Source organism: Myodes glareolus, chromosome 3 (assembly GCF_982192425.1).
Source record: "Myodes glareolus chromosome 3, mMyoGla1.1, whole genome shotgun sequence".
In the NCBI taxonomy this organism is placed as follows: domain Eukaryota; kingdom Metazoa; phylum Chordata; class Mammalia; order Rodentia; family Cricetidae; genus Myodes; species Myodes glareolus.
In genome coordinates this window covers 92,495,577-92,519,139 of record NC_142028.1, presented here as the reverse complement: position 1 = coordinate 92,519,139, position 23,563 = coordinate 92,495,577, and the positions used below count along the sequence as shown (strand labels likewise).

The 23,563-nt window shown below is 43.2% G+C and overlaps 1 long non-coding RNA gene across 2 annotated transcripts; it reads right to left on the bottom strand.

Annotated features, from left to right (window-relative positions):
- Positions 1-11,248: 11,248 nt before the first annotated feature.
- LOC125412404 (uncharacterized) lies at positions 11,249-22,529 on the bottom strand. Of its 2 annotated transcripts, XR_015000859.2 has the most exons (5): positions 22,270-22,529; positions 15,689-15,785; positions 15,073-15,262; positions 14,147-14,274; positions 11,249-11,416 (listed from the first exon to the last, which is right to left on the bottom strand). It is a non-coding gene; the product is annotated as an uncharacterized LOC125412404 (long non-coding RNA). The 2 variants fall into 2 exon arrangements; XR_007235585.3 differs by lacking the exon at positions 15,689-15,785.
- Between the last annotated feature and the right edge of the window lie 1,034 nt (positions 22,530-23,563).

Below are 23,563 nucleotides of genomic sequence, written 5' to 3'. Positions count from 1 at the left end.
CCTGGTCTACAGTGTTATTCCAGGACAAAGATATACAAAGATCCTGTCTCAAAAAGTAAAAGTAAAAATAAAAGAAATAGAGGTTAAAATAAAGCCACATAAAGATGGAAAATGCACAGAGAATCTTCATACTGTATGCTATTATGCTCTCTTTAAATTGTTTGATTGCTGAGGAAGGAGCAACAACTGCTAAAAGACTTTTGTTTATAAATGCTGCTGAACTAACCCAAGATAGGAATTTTGAAAATACCTTGGCTTCAAAACTGAAGTCAAAAGGTATGTTACTTTGGAGAAGAGATTTTGCTTTTGTTTCCACAGAAAACGAGAGACTCTGGATTTATTCAGAGTTAAGAATAATCACCTTTGACCAAGGGAGGCCACCTGAAAAATCTCCGATAGGAACAGATGGCCCAGATGACAGAGGTCTACATCCAGAACTGATCCAAGACTGCTGCCTGAGATGATCGAGACTCACAGGATACTCCAGTCATGACTTGATTATAACTCTAAATTTTCTTTAGGTCCCCTTAAGACTATCAGCGCCCCCAACCAGCAGGAAGTAGCCTGAAATACTACGCCCACATTCCCAACAAATGGATTATGGGTATTTTCCTTTGTTTAAAAAAAAAAAGAGGGAAATGGTGCGGGAGAATTATCTGTATTCTGTCAATCATATTTTAATAAAACGCTGATTGGCCAGGCAGGCAGTATAGGCAGGAAAGCCAGACAGGAAGTAGGGGTGGAGCAAAGAGACTGGGAGTATTCTGGAAGCAGAAGCTCTCTCTCAGCCACTCCTGCGCAGATCACTGAAGAAGCAACATGTAAGCTGTCACACTGGAAAAGGTACTGAGCCATTATGGCTAACATAGATGAGTATAATGGGTTAATATAAGGTATAAGAACTAATAAGTAGCCTGACCTAATGGGCCAATCAGTTTATAATCTTATGGAGTCCCGTATGTGATTTTCTTTGGGGTTTGCCGGCTGGGGGGGACCGGGCAGGACGGAAACCCCGACAAGTCGGCCCCCTCATGTTACACCCCACCATTTAAAAAATGTGTATGTATGACTGATTTTACCTACATGAATGTATGTGCCATTTGTGAGCCTGGTGCCTGCGAGGCCAGAAGAGGGCTTCAGATCCTCTGGAATTGAAGTTACAGACAGTTATGAGCTGCTATGTGTGTGCTGGGAACCGAACCTGGGTCCCTTGGAAGAGCAGCCAGTGCTCTTAACCACTGAGACATTTCTTCAGCACCTGTTCTTCTTTTTCTTTCTTTTTTCTCTTTTTCTTTTTCTTTTTTTAAGACAGGTCTTTCTATGTAGCTCTGACTGTTTTGAAACTCACTGTGTAAACAGGTTGGTCTCAAACTCACAGAGATCCACCTGCCCCTGCCTCTCTGATGCTGGGATTAAAGGCATGCACCACTACATCTGCTTGTACTTACTTCTTAGTAGCTAATTTCTTGTTATTCTACTTCCCCTTTCTGTAGAAGTTAGCTCTATTCGGGAAATAACCAGGCTAGCTAAAAAAATAAAGCAATTATATTTTTCTTTATTATAAGGGAAAAACTCACAAAACAGGAACAAAAGTCCAAGCTCAGCCATGCTGTGAGGGAACCACAGGGAGAGAGCACCTGGGCTGTGTGCCCCCTTTTTCTCTGGATCCCAGAAAACCACACCCTAACTTGGTCCCACCTCTGGAAGATAATTGGTTAACAAAACTTTTCCATCACCCTTTCCACATCAAATTTATTTTGAATTTAACTTCTGAAAATTGCTACGTGATTTCTTTCTCCTGATTAGATTCTGAGAGCCACACTACAGCTGGAGGCAAGATGCCTTTCTATCAGGAGAATTGTAGGACAGAAGCAGGGAAGGAGACTATTCTTCTATAGCAATTTAAGAGTCTTTAAAGCCTCAGTTCTTTTGGAACTAGATGGTAAGGCTGTTGATGTGAAGGAAGGGGGCTAAGGATGCTGTCAGTTGGAGCTGAAATCCAGAACACTTAGATATTCGGCAAACAGTGAAAACTGTGGCTGCCTGATTAGCTGCTATCTTCATCCTGCATGCCTGTTGCTCCCTCTTGAAAGATTCCTGTTGTAAAAGGAGCAGTGGGCCACTTTCAGTCGCCCGGCTCGTGACTAGCTTTACCCAAAATAATTACATGGAAACTGTATTCATTTAAACACTGCCTAACCCATTATATCTAGCTTCTTCTTGGCTAACTCTTACATCTTGCTTTAACACAATTCTAGTAATCTGTGTATCACCACGGGGTTGTGACTTACCGTGAAGATTCTAACCTATGTCCATCTCAGGGCACAGCTTCATGCGTCTGCATGACTCTGCTTTCTTTATCCCAGAATTCTGTTCTGTCTACTCCGCCTATCTAAACTGCTGTCCTATCAAAAAGCCAAAGCAGTTTCTTTATTTGACCAATGAAAACAACACATAGAAAGAAGACCCTCCTACATCAGATTCCTTAAGTATTCTGGTTTTGTCAGATCTCAGAAGTATTAAATTGATAAGATGCTGTGTAATAATTTCATCTGAATGGAAACATTACATCCCAGGAGACTAATAAACCTCCGAAGTTTCAGGAATTCCCCAAAACTTACCAGACTCACAAGGCCTCACCCTTCCTAAGGTTTATGTGCTGTAAAGATGCTGAAGTGATTTCTGTCCTGTGGAGATCTCTGTCCTGCAGATTGTGCAGACAGCTCCAAAGTAGCTTTTGAGTCATCACCCATGCCAGGATGGTTTTGTCTAGGGTTTGGCTACCCCGAAAAGTAAAGTCATTAATATAGAATGTTTCCAATCATTTATTTGATGTATACTCATGGTTTGCATGGCATATGGATACTGTGCTCCAAAAGGGCTGGACTCTTCGCTTAGGATGGTTCTTTCCGGGCCTCCCCAACAGGACAGTGATGTGTAAGTTCCTGCATCCTACAAACCGTGCTTTCCTCAGACAGTTGCCACCTGTCGAACATAAAGTTTCCTCTTTGATCTTTAGCGCTAGTTGAGTTGGGTTGTTCTTCTGCGATTTGGTGGAGAAACAGGATGAACTATGAAAGCATAGACTGAGCAAAAGAAGAGTGTGCCTGCTCTGTCCCTACAACCTGCAAGGAAGACGGCCGGAAGCCCCTTCCAGAACAGCAAAGAATGTGTGAAAAGAACCGCGTCACAATGAACAGTCTAACCTACATTAAATCAATCAGTTTTATTTTTCAGTAGAGAGAAGGGTCACAAACTGGTACCGGTGTTTTTCATTTATTTGAACTGAAAAATGGAAATCTCTAAATGAATAAACCTTAGGGAGCATGTATCAGAAAATAATAGAAACTTACAAGGTTCTTTGCATGAATCTTATCCAGAAAAAAATTCTGCATTTGTGCTCATGATGAATTGTAGTCAGCAGAGATGGGGAGACGCTTGTAGGGGGAAAGAGACCTACAGACAATTCAACACTGGGAGCATTAGCTCCAGAAAGGAGGAAATGCAGTCTATAAAACTGAGAGTCCTGGCTTGTTATTTCTCATCTGTCCTAACCATGACTGACTTAAAGGAAGGCTTTAAAGTCTTCTTCAGGGAAGAGCATCCTGGTAGGTTAGCCAATCCCAAGCGATTAGTAATAAACAGATATGTATATGACAACACTAAATAAACCCAACAGGGTGTATTTATATATATAGTTTTGTGTGTGTGTGTGTGTGTGTGTGTGTGTGTGTGTGAGAGAGAGAGAGAGAGAGAGAGAGAGAGAGAAACAATAAAAATTAAAGAAGAAGAGGTCAGGAGCTGGAGAGATGACTCAGCGGTTAAGAGCATTGCCTGCTCTTTCAAAGGTCCTGAGTTCAATTCCCAGCAACCACATGGTGGCTTACAACCATCTGTAATGGGTCTGGTGCCTTTTCTGCCCTGCAGACATACACACAGACAGAATACTGTATACATAATAAAGAAATATTTTAAAAAAGAAGAAGAAGAAGAAGAAGAAGAGGTCATGAAGTTGAGGAGCTAGGAGGTCACAGGAGGACTTGGAGGGGGAAAGGTAGGAAATGATATAAATATGGTACTCAGGTACAAAATTTCCAAAAATATGAAGACCTTAGGTGGGGCAGTGGAGGTACAAGCCTTTAATCCCAGCACTCAGGAGGCAGAGGCACACAAATCTCTGTGAGTTCAAGGCCAACCTGGTCTACAGAGCTAGTTACAGGACAACGGGGCTACACAGAGAAACCCTGTTGTAATATGAAGGCCAGCTTGTTGGAGTTTCTGTCCAGCCTGGTACCCCACAACCAGCAAGTCCCAGAGAATCAATTACATAGAGATCTCTATAAGTTATAAAGCTGATTGGCCCATTAGGTCAGGCTTCTTATTAGTCCTTGTAACTTATATTAATCCATTATCGTTATTTATGTTAGCCACACGGCTCAGAACCTTTCTCAGTGTGCAGCTCACCTGTTACCTCTTCGGTGGTCTGGGCAGGAATGGTGGAGGGAGCTTCCTCCTTCCTAGTCTTCTCCTGTTCTCATTGCCCCACCTCTACTTCCTGTCTGGTTGACCCACCTATACTTCCCGCCTGACCAATCAGCGTCTTATTAAAATACATGATTGACAATATACAGATAATTCTCCCACACCACCCTGTTGTACTGGCTAGTTTTATGTTAACTTGACACAAGCAAGGCTCATCAAAGAGGAGGAAGCCTCAATTGAAAAAATGGCTCCATAAGATAGGTCTGGAGGCAAGCCTGTGTGGCATTTTCTTAATTTGTGATTGATGGAGGCGGAGGAGGGCCCTGATGTGAGTGGTGCCATCCCTGGACTGGTAGTCCTGGGTTCTGTAAGAGAGCCGACTGAGCAAGCCAGTAGGCAGTATTCCTCCCATGGCCTCCGAATCAGCTCCTGCCTTCAGATTCCTGCCCTGTTTGAGTTCCTGTTCTGACTTCCTTTGAAGATAAACAGAGATATGGAAGTGGTAGCCAAATAAACCCTTTCCTCCCCAAGTTGCTTTTTAGTCACAGAGTTTCATTACAGCAAGAAAAACCCTAACGAAGGCACCTGCCTTCAAAAACAAAAACAAACTAACAAAAATCCGTAGGCAAACCAAAGGAAATAATAAGCTGGAAATAAAGTATTTCACTTTATTTTAGTTCAATTCCACCAGCATTCCAAAGCTATTTTCAGCAACCGAATACTAAGACATGTAGTCCTTTACAAGGGAAAGTTAGAGTTTAGTTAGTTGGCCCTTTCAAAAATCAGGTATGGAGGACCAAGAGGCGCCCAGTGGTCAAGAGCATACACTGCACTTGCAGGGGACTGAGTTCAGTTCCCAGCATCCACATCAGGTGGCTCACAACTTCCTGTAATTCCTGCTCAGGGGGATCCGTTGCTTCTGGCTTCAATGGGAACCTGATCCCATGTGCACCCATAGCAATACACAGACCCTCACTATACACACCTAGTTAAAATATCATGAGAAATTTCGAAGTCTAGCATTCTTTCAAAAGATTGAGTTTTCACAAATGGAGAAATGCATTAGTGACTGTCCCAGTACTGGGTATTTAAAATCATGGCCGCTCCCACCAACATGCTTCTGTTGCTAATGCTAATTAGTGTTATTTTTTTTTAACCTCTGAGTGTTAAAAGAAGAACAAGATCAGTCAGAGACTAGTTGGCTTTACCCTCTTATACCCAAAACCCAGGTCGACTAAAGAGCTTGAACACTTTCCGCTGAGTTTTATTTGTTTATATACACAATTACTAGGGCAATATTAACTTGATCTAAAGAATTGCTATGGCTTAGATATAAATGGCTCCCATATTTTGAAAACTTTAGGACAGGAGACTTAGCCAGAGAAAGGGCCCCAGGATCATGCCCTTTGTGGCTGTGTCTTACCTTGGCCCATTCCTCCCTATCTCCCCTGCTTCTTGGTCATTATGATGAGAGAGACTTTGCTCCTTCCCCTGTGATATTCCACCTCAACACAGACCAGATGACTGTGGACTGAACTCTCTGAAACCAGGAGCCAAAGGAAATCTTTCCTCTCTGATTCTCACAGGTATTTGTGATGGAAAAACCGAGGAACACAAGAATCGGTAACTATCATCCACTTCTTCCCTAATTCCGACTTAATAAGGAAAGAATATAAAAGTAAGACAGATGGGAATCAAAAGAATTCACCTTTACTTCTAAAGCTTTAGGTGGGAAGGCTGGTGTAGGAGCAAGAAGGCTCAGCAGTACTGAATCCAGATTTTTTCAGATGTACCTACCCAGTTCCTAGGCAAATCCATCCCTCCCTTGTAAGGCCTGGGCCTTGCTTGCTCCCTGGGATGCAAATCAAGGACTGTTTTGGCAACCAGCTAAAGCTTCCTGCTAAGTTCCATGCTTGTTCTGCTCTAGCCTGGTAAAATAGCCTAGGGCTTTATATTACCTTAAAATGGTAATTTCTCAACCTGCCTGGGAGAGCCCAGGCACCAAGGTACCTCTCACCTGTCTGACACTGCCCTGCACCCCTCACCCACCTGCCTGCAGAGAAGCTCACTCGGCGCCAGCTTCCCCATCCCCCTCGGGCTGGGAGGGGGTTCTCCTCTTCTGAGGACAAAGTATTTAACCCTGGATTAAGTTGAATAAACGGGAATTCTCTCCTCCTGAGAATGACTCGAACTCTCTATCTCTGTGTTGTGCGTCTTGTGTTTTAACCCCTAGGACCTTACCTAGCTCGTGGAAGGTATGGCGTCTAGGTCCATACCAGGTAGGCGGTGATGCAGACCTCGGGTGTGGAATGTTTTCCACACTCCCTCTCAGGGCCTGACCCTGCAGAATCAGAAAGCAAGGCACAAGCTTCCTCTCCTCCATCACATCCCAAGAGGGGGAAGCTGAGTTATCCATATCCAATTTCTTTCTCGAAACCCATTGATCACCCCCAGGGCGGAACAAGTACAGAATTGGCAGAAGAACAGGCACGCTCTGCTAAGATCTACACTAATAGGACCCTGTCAAGCAGAAGGAACCTCAGGAGTGGGAAAGGAGGCTCCTCAATCACACTAATTGCATACCCACAGGTTAAATACATCTATTATCCTAACCAGAAGGTTTCAATTGATTGATCGATAACTTTCTAATATTCTTTATAGAAATTTTTCCATTGCCTTATAACGTTCAAAAAAGTACTCTGACTATTCTTAGAGTTTTAATAGTGCCATTACAAAGCAATTACGTTAAGCACCTACCCGTATGTAACCTTGGGACAGATACTTTCATCTACCATGTTCTCCTGCTATGATTTCAAGAGAAGACATTTATTGTGATAGATTGTGAATTATGGTGTGCTAGTGAGCTCAATGCTAACAAATCTCCAAAGGTTTTTCTGTCTTGCTCAGCTCTACCACTAAACTTTGAACCTAACATAAAAAGGCTTTTAATAGCTATTTATCAGGTAAAGGGATCAATTAATACAGTTTCTCCAAATCCGTATTTATCTAAGTGGCCAAAGCTAAATGTTTGCAAAATAATTAGCAAAGGAAAGAATTTCAGTTGTGTATAAAAGAGAACAAACCTGAGAAGATGTAGTTAAAAGAAGAATTATTATCCTTTTCCAAATATTTGCACAAATTATCCACTCTACTGTTTTCCCCACCCTTCTTTTCTTTTCCTTTTCATTCTTTGCTATTTTTCTTCCATCACCTGATCCTTTTCCCACTCTTTTTTTGTATTACATTTTATTTACTTACTGTGTGGGTGCACATGTGCCACGACGGGCATGTGGAGGTCAGAGGACAGCTTGCAGAAATCAGTTCTCTCCTTTCACCGTGTGAGGCCCAGGGATCACAAAGTCTGCAACTTTCCAAACCGATCGTGACATCGTCTATCAGTCTATCTTAGACAGGCAGACAGACAGGCAGACAAGCAGGCACGCTGGTGCACTAAACTCAAGACTCAGGAAACAGAGGCAGGCAGATCTCTGAGTTTGAGACCAGCCTGGTTTACATAAGGAGTTTCAGGCTTGCAAGGCTACATAGTAAGACACTGTATCAAGAAAAAAAACAGCAGAAAAAAGATATATAGAAGATATTATATATGGGAATATGTTTGATCCATAATGGCTTCTATGAAAGCGTAAAATTGCCATTCAGGTAAAATTACAAAGCAGGTTAAATTTAATGACTTGCATTTTTCATCACACCTGCTCCTAATTCCTTATCACTATCTTTCCAAGGTCTCGTGGAGTTTAGGTTGATGTTTTCTTGTCAAAGAAAAAAAAATCCACTACCCTTCTGTTTGTCTTCCCCAAAGCACCACTTGTTAAAAAGCCTCCTCCTCCCTACATCCGAGGCATCAGCACCAGGCAGGAAGAAGCAACATGCTCTGGCTAGTATAAAATGAAAACAACTTCATTTTTTAGATTTAATTTGCTGTTTCGCCTTAAGGTGTTTTGTTTGTTTTTGTTTTAGATTTACTTATTTTGTTTTATATGTATGAGCATTTTGCCTGCATGTATGTCTATACAACACATATGTGCCTGGTGCCTGCAGAACCCAGAAGAGGGCATCAGACCCCCAAGAACTAGAGTTATAGATGTGTGAGCCATTATGGGGGTACTGGGGAATCAAATCATGGTCTTCTGTAAGAGTAACAAGTGTTCTTAATTGCTGGGTCACCTCTCCAACCCCCCGACCCCCGTTAGTTTTTTCATTGTGGTGCTAGAGATTGACTTCAGGGTTGGACCTGCTAGTGTTTGACCAGTGATTTAGACTCCCTTCTCAGAAAACATCCTTTTAAAAGGAACTTATCCCCAGAGCACTTCAGTGACAACTGCAGACCGGGAGATTCCCCTGAGAGGATGGTGTCAAACATATGCTTGCTGGAGAGCAAAACAAGCAGCTAGCGCATCAATCTTCTTTCTCCAGTAACAATCCCCCTGGACAGTCTGGAGAAGGGGACTGGAGGCCTGTGACAGCGAGAACAGCAGGTTACCTTCTGTGCTCTCTTCCCTGGGTTGCTCCCAAGATCTGTAGCTGTAGCTCTCATGCCTTCCTCGTGTCTGAAGGGAAAGTGGACACTGTGCGTCTCTATTCCCTGGGATGCTGCAGTGACCTAGCTCAGCAATTGGTCCCTAGAAAGATGTAACCTCTAACAGCAAAGATAGATAGATAATAGATAGATAGATAGATAATAGATGAGATAGATTAGATAGATAAATAAGATAGATGATAGATGAGATAGAAAGATGAATGGATAAGATAGATAGATAGATAGATAAATAGATAATAGACGAGATAGATTAGAAAGATAAATAAGATAGATGATAGATGAGATAGAAAGATGAATGGATAAGATAGATAGATAGATAGATAGATAGATAGATAGATAGATAATAGATAGATAGATAGATAGATAGATAGATAGATAGATAGATAGATAGATAGATATCTTCCCCCTATCAGGAGAAGCTCATGAAAGTGACTCCTCTACTTTTCTTCAGACACAAACACCTGCAAGTTATCCTTAGAGAGTGACAGAGGGGGATTGTTTCTGGGACAGTGAGGGGAAAATGAGTACTCCCTGAACTTTCCTCCCTGGCTCCCTTCAGCAGTAACTCCACACCCGGTGTCTCCCTCTTCAAGGTGGGCAGGAGACATACCTTTGCTTGAGTAAGAGAGTGAGTACTCAAAGCACTGTCTCCCCAATCTTGGCCAGTCATAAACCCAGATCTGCACGCAGCCTGCACCAAGCACTTCAGAGCAGCTCCTAGTCCGTCTAACTCTGCAGGTTGACAGAGTGGTGCATTCCTCAGTCTCCTAGTCCACAGAATACAAAGGGTGACTTTTAAACATGCAGATGCACCATGCTGTCTCCCTGCTTCAAAGGCAGCACTCTAGTCAAGCAAGCAAACATCTGCTTCAGTCTGTCTTCGTGGCAATGAGAAGTTCCGACTCTTGGCTTCTCTACTGGAAATGAAGGAAGTGGAGCAAGCAAGTATCAGCCCTTTTCGTGGCTCTAGCTCACAGTGTGTGTCTGGCTTCAATAGAGGATCCAACACTTCTGATTTGTGCGTAAGTACACAACGGACAAACACAGAGTTTGTAGTTCTCCAGCATCTCCGGGGCCAACCGCAGAGGCTCACCTCTTTCACAAAACAGGACTGGAGGTGGTTCCATTACCTCATGTGCAGAAACCAACATAGGAGTCAAGAAAAATGAAGAAACACAGAACTGTGGTGCAAACAAATAAGCAAGATAAATCTTCAGGAGATAGTCCTAATTACATGGAAATATCTGGTTTACCGACAGGATGTTCAAAGGAACAGTCATAAAGATCTTCGTCGAGAGACTATCAGGTTGATGAAAACAGTAACTTGAGTAAGGAGTTGATAAATACATGAGCTGAGCTCAAAAATTCAGTAGGGACCAGAAGGCAGCCTTTAATCAAAGCCCTGGAAAGGCAGACAGTCAGATCTCCGTGAGTTCCAAGCCAGTCAGGGCTACATAGTGAGACTTTGTCTCAAAACAAAACAAAACAACAAAAAACAGACCAAGAAGAAGAAGAAGAAGAGGAGGAAGAAGAGGAGGAGGAGGAGGAGAGAGGGAGAAAGTAAATATAAAAAGTAAAATAAGTGTATTAAGTTCAAAACACTCATTTCTGTGATGGTACTATAAAAATCAACTATATCTCTAGTGTGAATTCTTAAAGTCAAAACTATTAAAATAACTATAGTCAAAATAACGTGTTAAGGAACACAACCTGTAAAAGAGACAAACTATCAACAACAACAACAACAACAGCAACAACAAAACCAAATCAACAAATTGTTCAGAAGAATAAAAACAAAGAGTTTGAGGCTGGGAATGCCTTTAACCCCAGGACTTAGAAGGCAGAGACTGGTGAATCTCTGTGAGTTCAAGCCTAACCTGGTTTACATAAAGAATTCAGGCCAGCCAGAGCAATACATTGAGATCCTGTTTAAAAATATATATTTTTTGCACGTGATAAGAGTTGGCATTATCAGATTAAAATAGTTACTAGTATACTATGCTTTATATAATCCTTATGGTAACTGTGTCATTAACTCCTTCTCACCACTATAATAAAATACATGATAGAAGTATCTAATGGTAGGGAGGGTTTGTTCCTGTTTCACTTTGAGGATGCAGCCAACTCTGGAAGGGAAGGACGGCTTGGGAGCAGGAACCTGGGACAGCTGGCCACACTGTGATAGTAGTCAGTAATCAGAGAGATAAATGCTGGTACCAGGCTCGCTTTTATTCAGACAGGAACCAAGTCCATGAGATGATGCTGTCCACACTCAGGAGGTGTCTTCCCTCCTTGTCTCAGCTCTTCTGGAGGCACTGCCATAGATTCATGCAACAGTATAGTTCCAAGGTGATTACAAATCCAGTCGAGGTGACGCTAAAGATTAACAATGACAACTCCACCCTTTGTCAACATGACACACAAACACATTTCTTTAAATCATAATATTCCTCCCCAGGTCTCCGAAGTCTCCATCTCATAATACTAAGAGCTCTTAGTCTGTCTCTAAACATCTACACAGTGTTAGTGTGCCAGCATTGTTCAAATGTCCGGAAGGCCTACTACTTTCACACTCAAGACAACCTTCACTGTGAGCTCCTAAAATATCAAATGCCAAGTCTTACACTTCTAATTCACAATGGCACAGAATAAGCGTTCCATTCCAAAAGAGAGGGATGGGGACATAGCAGGTGAAGATCAGATCATGGCAGGACCAAAATCCGACAGCTCCATATCCAGCTTTTGGGGCTCATGATGGAATCCCCCCAACGCTCATTTGTTTTGCCAGCTCATCAACTGGAGGCCAACTCCTTTTTGCGCATTGGCTCCAGCAGAACAATTAAAGAGTTTTACTTTCATTAACCTCTAGGTGTACAGAGTGATGTCTCACTGGACAAGCATATGGTATCTGTAGCAGTTGCTTTTACAAAGGACTCAGGTTCGATTCTCAGCACCCACATGGTGGCTTACAACCATTTATAACTCCAGTTCTAGGAGATCCAGTGTCCTCTTCTGACCTCCATGGTTACTAGGCATGCACATGGTGCACGGATATACATGCAGACAAAACATATCAAATGAAAAATTAAAAAAAAAACCTTCCACAAATCAAGCAGTTCCAACGTGGAGGATTCTTGGACTGTTATTCTTCCCTGAGATGAGAAATCTGCATGTTGCAACATGGAATGTTTGCTTTCTCTGTATTTAAAGGGCTGACCTGAGGGAGATTGTCTGTGTATCGCTTTTATCTCACTCTTTCCCCTTCGCTGTGAAATTCTTCCCACACGCTCCAAGTTTTAAGATCCTAAAAAGGGAGAACTTTTCTTCCCTCTGTGATCCAACACCTCCATGCCATCCTCTTTCCATTCCTATATTCTCTGCCAATCTGGAGGACAGCAAGGATCTGCCTGTCCCCATTCTGATTATTTCCTAGAGAAGGAGGGGGTCACAGCTGACAAACTCTGCGGTGTGAATTCTATGGTCTTAATAATAATAATAAAAAAACCCCAGAGTCAGATATTAGGGGGTGAAAGCCAAAAGATCAGAGAAGCAGAGCAACCAGCAACTAGTTCTTACCTCGACTGAATCCTCAGACCCAACGGGGTATTCTGTCTCTGCAAGTCCTCAGACTGAAATGCTTTGAGCTGCTGTCTTCTCCTGATTTATAGTCCTCTCTCTGCCCAGCCACATCCCTTCCTGTCTCCGCTACCCCAGCGTTGGGATTAAAAGTGTGAGCCATCACCGCTACCCCAGCGTTGGGATTAAAAGTGTGAGCCATCACCGCCTGGCTCTGTTTCTCTTTTACAGTGGATTAATCTTGTGTAGCCCAGTATGGCCTTGAACTCACAGAAATCCCTCTGCCTCCTGAGTGTTGGGATTAAAGGTGTGTGCCGCCACTGCCTGCCTCTGTGACTAACCAGTGGCTAGCTCTGCACTCTGTCAAGCTTTACTTGTTAAAGCACAAACAAATTACCATGACAAAACTATGTCAACCTTCATCTTAAAGAACAAGGAAGAGTCAACTACCTGCCACACAGTAGTGGCACATGCCTTTAATCCCAGAACTCCTGAGGCAGAGAGAAACCCTGTCTCAAAAAAACACCCAAACAAGCCAAAAAGTCAGCTACCTATAGCTACACTAACTAGAAGATACTCCCAAGCAAGTACTGAGAGAGGAAGATGTGGAAAAGCAAGAAACGTGCTGGGTTGTGGAAGATGATTAGTTGTGGCCTGAACCCAGGATCACAAGGGCAGAGGCAAAAGCAAATGCTGTCCTGGGAGTCAAACTTCATTTCATAAACAGTGCTGTCCATTATGCTAAGAAGTGTGCATTCCTTTGGAAATTATATTTGCATACTAGCCACACCCACTTTTTCTTTGGTTACTTGTAAGAAATAGGCTTTGAACTCCAAGGGGTGACATAAAATAAGGGAGTCATGGCTGGCAGGGGAGCCCCTCCAGAGCCATAATCAAGAGTCCGTGAACTGAGGGGTCCTGCCATCTCTTTATGATCCATGCTTCTGTCCCACGGACCTCCCAAGCTAAATTACCACTAAGTGCTATCTGAACACAGGCTTTCCTTGAAAGCCCTAATTTTGCAGTGTTGACTGAGGCCTTAGTGACTCTATTATTAGAAAAGGAAGCATTTGGGCTTCAAATACAGGAAATCTAAACAATTAGCTCCCGTGGACTTCAGCGCCCTGGGTTAAAGGCCGGGGACTGGATGTCTTTGTTTCATGTTAGGCTATTGAGGAAGTGTTTTACAGGCTGGAGTCTTGGCTTTACTAGGTTGTTTGGAGTCAATAGGGTCAGCTGGGAGATCTTGAACACTGATTATTAGTTATAGCGGAAAAAGGGCACACCAGAGAGGCTTTCAGAAGGGTGGGGAGCATTCTCTTACATGCACTGTAATTTGGATATTCAAAGGTGGGAAGGGCCACTTGTGTCAGCCAGAGAGAGACTAGCGTGGGAAGAAAAGCAAATAGAAATAGTACGTGCTGTTGCTGGGAAATTCACCCCTCAAAGGCAGAGAAGTTGGCGTGTGTTAGATACAGGGTGGCTAATAGAGGTAGGCGGAAAGAGTTGAAGATCACCAAAAAGACTCACGTTATAGAGGGGACTGTCAGGGAAGCCTCTGAAGGGATGTAGAAAAGCCCAGAGTTAAACTGTAATAAACACAAGAATGAGCGTCCTCTATGCGCAGTCTCTTCTGACAAACCATTCTGAACAAATAACTGTAAAATAAGAAAAACAATATATTCTGGGGCAATGTTACACATTCAGAAAACATCATTTTTTTTCCTTTTCATTTTTAAGATCTTGTTTTATGAAGCTAGAGAGGTGTCTTAGAGGTTAAGAGCACTGGCTACTCTTGCACAGGTCCCAGGTTTGGTACCTACCTACAAGATGGTAGCTCAAGACTGTTTGTGACTCCAGTTTCAGGGTATCTGACTCCTTCTGGTCTCCACAGACACCAGGCATACATACATGTAGACAAACACTCATATACATAAAATAAAAATAAATGAATCTAAAAAAAGATTTTATTTTTGTGTGTGCGCACGTGCACTCACTAGAGGCTAGAAGAGGGTGTCAGGTGTCAGATCTCCTGGAGCTGGAGTTATGAGGGGTTGTGAGCCACCCAACACAGCACCCAACACGGGAGCCAAGAATCTAACTCCAGTCCTCTTTCAAGAATAGGAGGGAAGGGATCTAACCACTGAGCAATTCCTCCAGAGCCCTGCTCGTTATTTCTAATGAAGACGGTTACGAACAAGCATGAACTAAGACTTCCCTAGTTCCAATCTCAGTGCTGCCCTTTACCAGGTGTGTGATCCTTGTAAGTTTCACAATCTCTGTGCTTCCACGTCCTCATCCATAAACCAGGGAAACAATGTCATTCACTTCATGGCCTCACCCTGTTTAAATGTAAAGCGCTTAGAATTTCTTATGCACAGGAGAGGTCTATTGACACCAGGCAGCAAAGGACAGGGAAGTAAACCCGTAAATCAGCAATATGCTACTGACGTTACGATGGGGTAGTAAGTGAAACTCTCTCGGGCTGTGACATTTAAGCTGTCATCCAAAGGAGGAGTAAGAACCAGCAATGCTGCAGAACAATCTGTTTGTACACTGTGAAGATGTATCATTTGGATTGGTCCAATAAAAAGCTGAACAGTCAATAGTTAGGCAGGATTTCCAGGCTTCCAGGCACAGAGGACTCTGGGAGGAAAAAGGGAGGAGACTGAGAACAAGCAGGACATGCAGGAGGATTGGTAACAGCCACGAGCCACGTGACAGCACATAGATGAAAGGATATGAGTTAATTTAAGTTATAAGAGTAAGTTAGGAACAAGCCTAAGTGATCAGCCAAGCCTTCATACTTAATAATAAGTCTCCACTTGGTTATTTGGGAGCTGGTGGGACAGAGAAAGACTCATTACACAGTAATGACTAGAGAATTTCACAAACGGGAAATGCTGGATGCGTAGACAAGGGGCAGGAAGAAGTTTATTTGAAGAATACTGGGGAGCGGGTGAAGAGGTGAGACCTCTTCTCTGTATGGCAAAACACAGCAAGCAAGAAAAAGTTGTATTAATTATTTGCTGCCCCATTAACTGATCACAGCAAACTTAAAACAGCACTCACCCCGTGACCCGGCAGACTGGTGTCTAGGTGGGCTTGGCTGAGCTCCCTGCTAGGATCACACAAGACTGGAATCAAGGACTGGACTTTTATGTGGAGGCTAAGGAAGAACCCAGATGTTAATAGAACTCAATTCCTCGTTGGTATAAGACGGGAGTTGTCACGACCACACTAGTTATCAGCTGGGACATTTTCCTTGAAAACGGCCCCTCCTTTGGCTCATTGCCTTTCTTAAGGCAGGAAAAGAGGGCCAAATCTTTCTTGCCTTTTAAATCCTTCTGACTTCCCCTTCTGCCTCTACTTTAAAGGGCTCAGATAACATCCCCTTTGCCATATAACGTAACACAATCATGGGGTACTATAAACGTTAGAGCTGATGGGACTCAAAATTCTGCCTGCCACATTTAAGAAATGTATTTAACGTGAACTTAAACCAAACATGTACATTATAGAATCAATAGGAAAATGTTGTTGGTACTCTGGGCAGCCAACAAACAAGCAAAATTTTAGTTGATGTCATGATCTGATTTTTATTTCCAAAAGAGAACAGAAAACATGGTTCTATGGTGTTTTTCTGTTGGCTTAGTGACTGCACATGAATCTACTGATATTTTAATTATTGTCTGATGCCACATAGCCCCTCGGCCAGCTCCCCATCTGCCACTAAGACCACAGCCTGATATGGCTTTCAGTCTCTTGACCATGGGCTATGACATGACTGTAATATGAAGGTTTAAATTAAGTCTCTATTGTTCTATTTATCAATAAGATTCAGAAGTCAAAGACTGGGGTGAAAACCTGCTAGCTGAGAGAGGCAACTTGCTGACCTTGGTTTTTGGCTGGAAACACTGCAAGAGACACTGTCTCTTCCCTCATTCCAGAATGAAAAAAACTCAGATTCTAGTCCTTTCCTTCCTGTGCGTCTTCTCTATCCAAATTGCTGGCTTCTCTATGGCCAGTTTGGTCAGCTAGTCACCAGCTTTGCCCTCTGACTCAAGGTATTGTTATGCCCAAATCTGCAAAGTCCCCTAAAAGGCAACAAGGAGACCAAGTCCCCCGTATGTAAAAGCAAAGAGCCTTGATTTTATGCAAATTTGCAAACTCAGTCTCACAGCATGTCCAACGTATTGGAATAAACAGAGAGCCCTGAGCTCAGTTAGAGTTGGGTTTTTATAGTAGTAAAGGTGGGGGTGAGGGGTTTCTGAGGTTCAGGACTCCTGATTGGCTGACACTTGTCTAGGGATGTCCTGGTGAGTGTATGCTGGCAGGTGATCCTATCTACAGTGGTTGAAACTTTAGGCATTTCCTTTGAATGGTCTGTTCTTGGGTGGTGCTTAGGTAACCTTAGTTCATGGTCCTTCGTTATAACCGGTATTGCTTCAGGGTAAACTACTGAGACTCAGGCCTCCATTAAACTTATCAATGGCTGAGTCCTTCTCTGGCAGGTGATAATAGCTGGAAGTAAAGGACTTCCTTTGAGTGTTCTGTTCATATTTAACTCATGGCTGGCTCCTACAGGTATAACTTTTTTGGGCAGTCCTGGGAGTGTCAGAGTGTGAGATGGAAATATCCCTCAACAGTTCCATGTCGAATGATGAATCAGGAGGCAGGAGGCAGCAGCAGAGAGGGGATGTGTTATTCCTTTGGGACACTTTAAGAACTAACCACGCCCACCCCAGCCACTTCTGACCTCCCCCCCATCTTCTCTCTCTCTCTCTCTCTCTCTCTCTCTCTCTCTCATGTGTGTGTGTGTGTGTGTGTGTGTGTGTGTGTTTGTTTCGTGTCGTGTGTACGTGTGTCTTTGTTTTCTCTATGTTTGTCTATGTCTCCCTTTCTTTAAGTAATAAATGTCTAGCTTTATGTATATAGCCTTATGTCCATTTACTCTGCCGTCCACCGCATTCAGCCGCTTGACTCTGCCGCTCGCCCAGGGACCCTGTACTGCTCTGGCGGCAGCTTCTGTCTGGCTTGCAGGCCACCCGGGCCATGCCAACATCATATTATTTTTAAAAAAGAACAATAGAATGGCTATCCAAATGTGAGGCGAAGTGCCTTGGAGGAGGATGACAGCAGCAGTAGGGATGGAGAGAGCGCATGGATTTGGTCTTTCTTTGGGTTAAGCCAAGGGTATGGGAACTGGGGAGGGTGGGGGTAAAAGCTTAGAGAATGGCAGTGCCAGTAACTGGGATGGGGAAGAAAGGGTCGATGTTCTAGGGTCAGGAGGGAGCTTGGAAATCTTAGTTTTGTTTTCATTTTACATACCAACCACAGTTCCCTCTCCCTCCCCTCCCCCCACTGTCCCCCACCTCTGCCCTTAAATTCTGTTTGATCACTTAGTATCCGTGTGAAAACATACCTCTCACCTCAAAAGGAACAGGAGAGAGTTTATTCTGAGGCCAAATGTGGGTGACCATGGCCCAGAAACAGATTCAGGTTATCCCAAATTCCATCTTCCAGTATGGTGCTTAGCAGCTTCGTGAAGTTTTTATAGTAACAGAACAAAGAAAGTCACAGATCAAGGAATTTTTTTTTTTAAATACATCCGTGGCAACATTAAGTAGGTGGTTATAATAAAGCAGAGAAACCTCAGCCTCAGAGTCTCTGTGACAGTGGGTGGGTAGAAACTGGTCTTTGTTAATACAGTTTAAGAAGTTTTCAATCCATTAGTCACAGGATGGTAGGTCTGACCCAGAGGTGGGCAAGCAATGGCTGTTTAGGGGTCTAAAAGATGTCCAAGGCAAACTACAACCTCTCCAAGATCCAGTCAGCCAATCAGCCTTCCCGGAAAGCTTCTTTGCAGGAATTCTCCTTCACAGATGGCGGTCAGACTACTTCCTCTTTGTACCGTGCCCGCCCCTCATAGCATACATACAGGCAAAACACGCATTAACATCATAAAATAAAGTTTTAAAAAAGGAAGTAATATGATGACCATTGCGGTAAATACTCTATTTGATTTTTTTCCCCATGAACTTCTCAGTATTATTATGTAACAGGAGGAGCAGGCTGCTTGTTGTCCCAGCCGCCCCCTAGCTTACACCTGAAATAACCACACAGAAACTGTATTAATTAAAACACTGCTTGGCCATTAGCTCTAGCCTCCTATTGGCTAACTCTCACATCTTGATTTAACCCATTTTTATTAAACTGTGTTCACCACGAGGTCATGGCTTACCGGGAAAGATTCAGCACGTCTGACCTGGCATCTCCATGGTGGCTGGTTCTCTCTCTCTCTCTCTCTCTCTCTCTCTCTCTCTCTCTCTTTCTCTGTTTTCTTTCTCCCAGAATTCAGTTCTGTCTTTTCTGCCTACCTAAGTTCTGCCCTATCAGGCCAAGCAGTTTCTTTACTGATTAACCAATGAAAGCAACACATAAATTGAAGAGCCTCCTACACCATTGTTAGAAAATTATTCTGTAACAAATACCCTCTTTTTCTGGTATTCATGCCTTGGGTTAGCCTTCTCCTTGAATGTGGGTGAGACCTGTGGCTTGCTTTAACCAGTAGCATAGGCCAAAGACAATGAGATGCCACACATGAGCGTAGAGCGTGAAGCTGTAACTTTGAACCTGCCGGTTGCATTCCATTAACTTACTGGTTCTGATGAAGCAAGTTATTGCATGGAAAGACGTATATGACAAGAAGTTAAAGATGGTTTCCATTCAACAGGGTCCACAGTTTACCAGTCTGCAAGAATGTGAATGCTATTGATAGCCGTGTGAGTTTGGAAGAAGAGCCCAAACCACTGGAACTTTACATAACACCTGATTGAAGCTGCTGACCTTGTCTTAGGCTAGTTCTAGACCTCCAGAATAGCCATTTCCTGTCCACTCTGTATCAGAACCAGCATCTTCTGACTAACAGATGGAAACCTTTTAGAATGTATTAACTTAGCAGGCTGCTAGGTTCCATGAACCCAGAAGTATCTTGGACCTATGGGAAAACTTTCTTCATCTCACTGCACCTGCCTTTCTGATGTCTCCTCCTCTCCACTGTATTTTAAATGTGCCTTGATTTGTGACTTTTATCATAATTTACAGAACTAGTTCCTTTGTATAGAACCACTTTCATAATGGAACATGAGATTGGAGGCAACTTAAATTTTTGTTCCCAGACCATGGTCACTGAAAACAGCTCCAGAATAAACTATCTTTTATTCCCTTTAAGATGAGAGCTCTATTTTTTTTTTTTTTGCATTGACAGTACTAATGCTACATTTTATTGTTTTCCAGGGTTAAATCAACCAACTCTGTTAAGGTTGATAATTTAATCAACTTTTTTTAGAAGGCCTCCCTTCATCTTTCATGAAAGAATATTAAGGCTTATATAATTACTTGAGAAGACCCATGGGGAAAAGGAGCATGAGGAGAGCCTTCAATCCATTACTTCATTGATGGGGTATCCACTGCCCAAATTACATGGTCTATCGAAAGGAGGCCACTTCAGTGAAGATACATCGACTCCTGCCAGATGTGGCAGCTGGAACCTTCACTCCGCAGGGATGCCTCTGCTTAGTTTCCCCACAGACTGTCCATTATGGATGTCAAGATTCCTGTTCACTGTAAGGAATGTAGCTCCACAGCTGGTGGATTTCCTATAGTTCTTTTTTTAAAAATATTTATTTATTTATTTTATTATGTATACAATATTCTGTCTGTGTGTATGCCTGCGGGCCAGAAGAGGGCACCAGACCTCACTACAGATGGTTGTGAGCCACCATGTGGTTGCTGGGAATTGAACTCAGGACCTTTGGAAGAGCAGGCAATGCTCTTAACCTCTGAGCCATCGCTCCAGCCCCTCTTCCTATAGTTCTTCATACTCAAATCATCCTGACTCCAAGTCCTTCTCTCTTGCCCTCAGATATTCTTGTTTTGTAGATCAATCTGTCAAGTCCCTAACACCCTAGATTTTAAACACCAAACTTTCTTTTAAGAAGGTGAAGGTAGTGTACCCGCTAAAGTTCACCTGTAAGCCTCATCTACCCAATAGATAACTTTATGGAATCCTGGGCACTTTTGTTTATGAAGATAATATGTCGCGTGTTTTCACCTCAACAAACAAGGTTGGTTGTTCCAACTGCGCAGGATATGTTTGATCACGTGTAGGTGGGAGACATGTGGGCGGAGGGGGGGGAGGGGAGTTAGTCAGGATGTATGCCTGCCCCTGATTGGTCAAAGGTGGCAAAAACATACATAGCCTTGTAAGTTTGGCCTTTATAGGCATCTGACTGACCTTATTCAGTGTCATTCTCTGGGAATCTTGGGTGTGAACCTAGTGTTGTCAAATGGCACCGGAGAGACCTTGGTGGGCCAAGGGGCCATGTGGCGGGCGAGGGTGGGAGGATGGGAAACAAATGCGCCACGCAGGCAGAGTTTAAGTGAGGAGTTTATTGAAAGTAGGGTAAAGGAGAGGTAAGAGGGAAAGAGAAATACAGAGAGGAAGAAGAAGGAGAGGCAAAGACCAGCCTGACTCTTCAGAAGAGGGGAGGGGATCGGGAGCGGGCAGAGTTTGTTTAAAGGGACCTTTCACACCTGCCTACATACGTAGCAGCCACATGATCCTGAGTTGGCTAGCGTACTGCCTGGGTTTATCTTGCCAGGTGGCAGGGGCCAGCATAATGCCTGAATCCTAACACCTAGCCGTATCCATCGTTCTGGCCAATATTAAATAAAGATTGTTTTATTTGGACACTCGTAGATGTGGTTTTTCTCCTTGAAATTTGCAGGTTTAATAGGAGCCTCAACCCACTAAATAGAGTTCCGTCTTAGTTATCTTATCCCAAGAAAGGGAGGGAGAATCAACTTCCATTCTTTTGTGATGACTTCACAGCTAGCAGAAGTCATTTAATCTGTTGCCTAGGTTACGAGCCACATAACCAGCCACAGCAAGATGAAAATAAGGGCGGCCCCAAATTTCTGGCTATTGTGAAAGACGCCATTTAGACGCTGTCTCCTCGAGATAAACAAGACTTCTAGCTCAAAATCCTGCAGGGGATTTTTATTTGTGAAAATAAAAGGACAAGAGCATTACAATTTGCTCATTCTAAGCCTAATTTAATTCTAATTTTAAGTCTAGATGGTGGCGAGATCTACATGCCAGTGAACCTGAGCCTGTACCAGTTACTACCCAAGTAGTAGGAGGAAGAGAGCGTCAGCCGGGAAGACAAGAAACAGAGATGTTAAAATGCAACCAAACATAGATATTAAAATTTTTCTTTTCAGTGTTGGGGAATGGACTCAGGCCTTTGAGCGTGCTGGGAAAGTGTTCTGCCGCTGTGCTACGCCTCTCAGCCCCATGTAGAAACTCCTATTTCACAGCTTATAGAAATTGTTAGTATTGTTTACCATTATGACCCTTGTCTTTATGGCTTCCTAACACTTTCATTTTTTTTCCCTTTTAAATGCATTGGACCGTATTCGAATTCCTAAACCAAATACAAGTTTTTTTCACAAAGATATGAATTTATTTTTACAGTGGTTCCCCCCTTCTCTGCCCCCTTTCCATTTTCTGTAATAACTCCGTATTGTTCCTCCCACTCAAAAGCAGAGAAAGACGGCCCAACGACTTCCTCCCCCAACATACTTACAGGAAAGAATAGCAACAATTCAACTCCAGCTGGGCCAGCCCAAAAGCCAGGAAGCTTTTCTTGGATTCGGGAGTCCTGTGCAAGCGGTGTAGGTGCTTCCCAGCAATTTGGTTTTATTATTTTGGTTTCTGCTCGTGCTGCAGAAACCCTCGGATGTCTGACATTGGTGGTATTCAGCAATCGGTGCCAAGCTTAATGCCAGTTCAGCTGTTTGAAAGGTTTAAGTGACCATGGGAGAATGTTTTTATAAAACTCCTTGTTTGGTGCATTGGCAATTTGTTCAGGAAATGTGAGTCAGGCTCCCTCCCTCCCTCCCTCTCAGGAAAATAGCTTGATTTATCTCCTCTAAACTGAAGGCGAGCCCGCAAATATGACCGTCACACTTGGCCTTATCTTGGTACAAGCTCCCCAGGCAGCCTGCAGGAAGAAGCAGTGTTTGCCTTGGAAGTACGAATGGGAGGAGACGGTAAGGGTAAGGGGATTTAAGTCTCAGACCCTGGGACAACCGGCTGAAGTGCCTGCTTAACACAGCAAAGTGAAGCAGGCTGCCAGGTACTGGGTTCTTCCAGGCTAGCATAGCCAAGCTACCCTAAACTTCTCCACCCCAGGTCCCGGGCTACTCTTCCCTATATAATCCAACCATTTTGGTTTGGTTTTGTTGTTGTTTTGTTTTGCTTTTATCTACTCTTTTTTGTGCCTGCTGGCTGTTGCGCCTGGTTGTCCAGCTCTCCCCTTTCCGTTGCCCCCATCCCCTCAATGGCTCAGGGTTGTGCCCACTCTGGACTCTCCCAGATGTCCCTCTCTCCCTTTTATTTATAATAAACCTTCCCCTCCACCATACCCAGGAGCAGTCGTGTCCTTTCTTTTTTTTATTTCTTTCTGTCATTCAATTTTAGGCAGTAAGCAGATACATTTTTAATACTAATCATTACGCATCCATTTAAACAATCCCATGTATCCAGACAATGTAATATGTCAATCCATAATTTCATGGATGCTATTACTTAAGATTGGGTTAAATAAAAAGTGTAAAAGTCCAAAGAAAGCAGGAAGTTAGTGATAGTTTGATTGGCAGGCAGGCATGGCAGTATCTGAGAGTGGCAGCTGGACAATGGTATGTTTCAGAAACAGTGTCCAACTATAACACCCTAGGGCTTGTCTCCCGCAGAACTCCTAATTCAGTCTTACTACTGAGCAGTTCAGTGCTTTAAGCAACTTCACAGGCCTCTGAACCGGCACCGTCATCTGTAGTATAATTCCCATCGGAAAACTCTTCACAGAAACTAAGATTTCA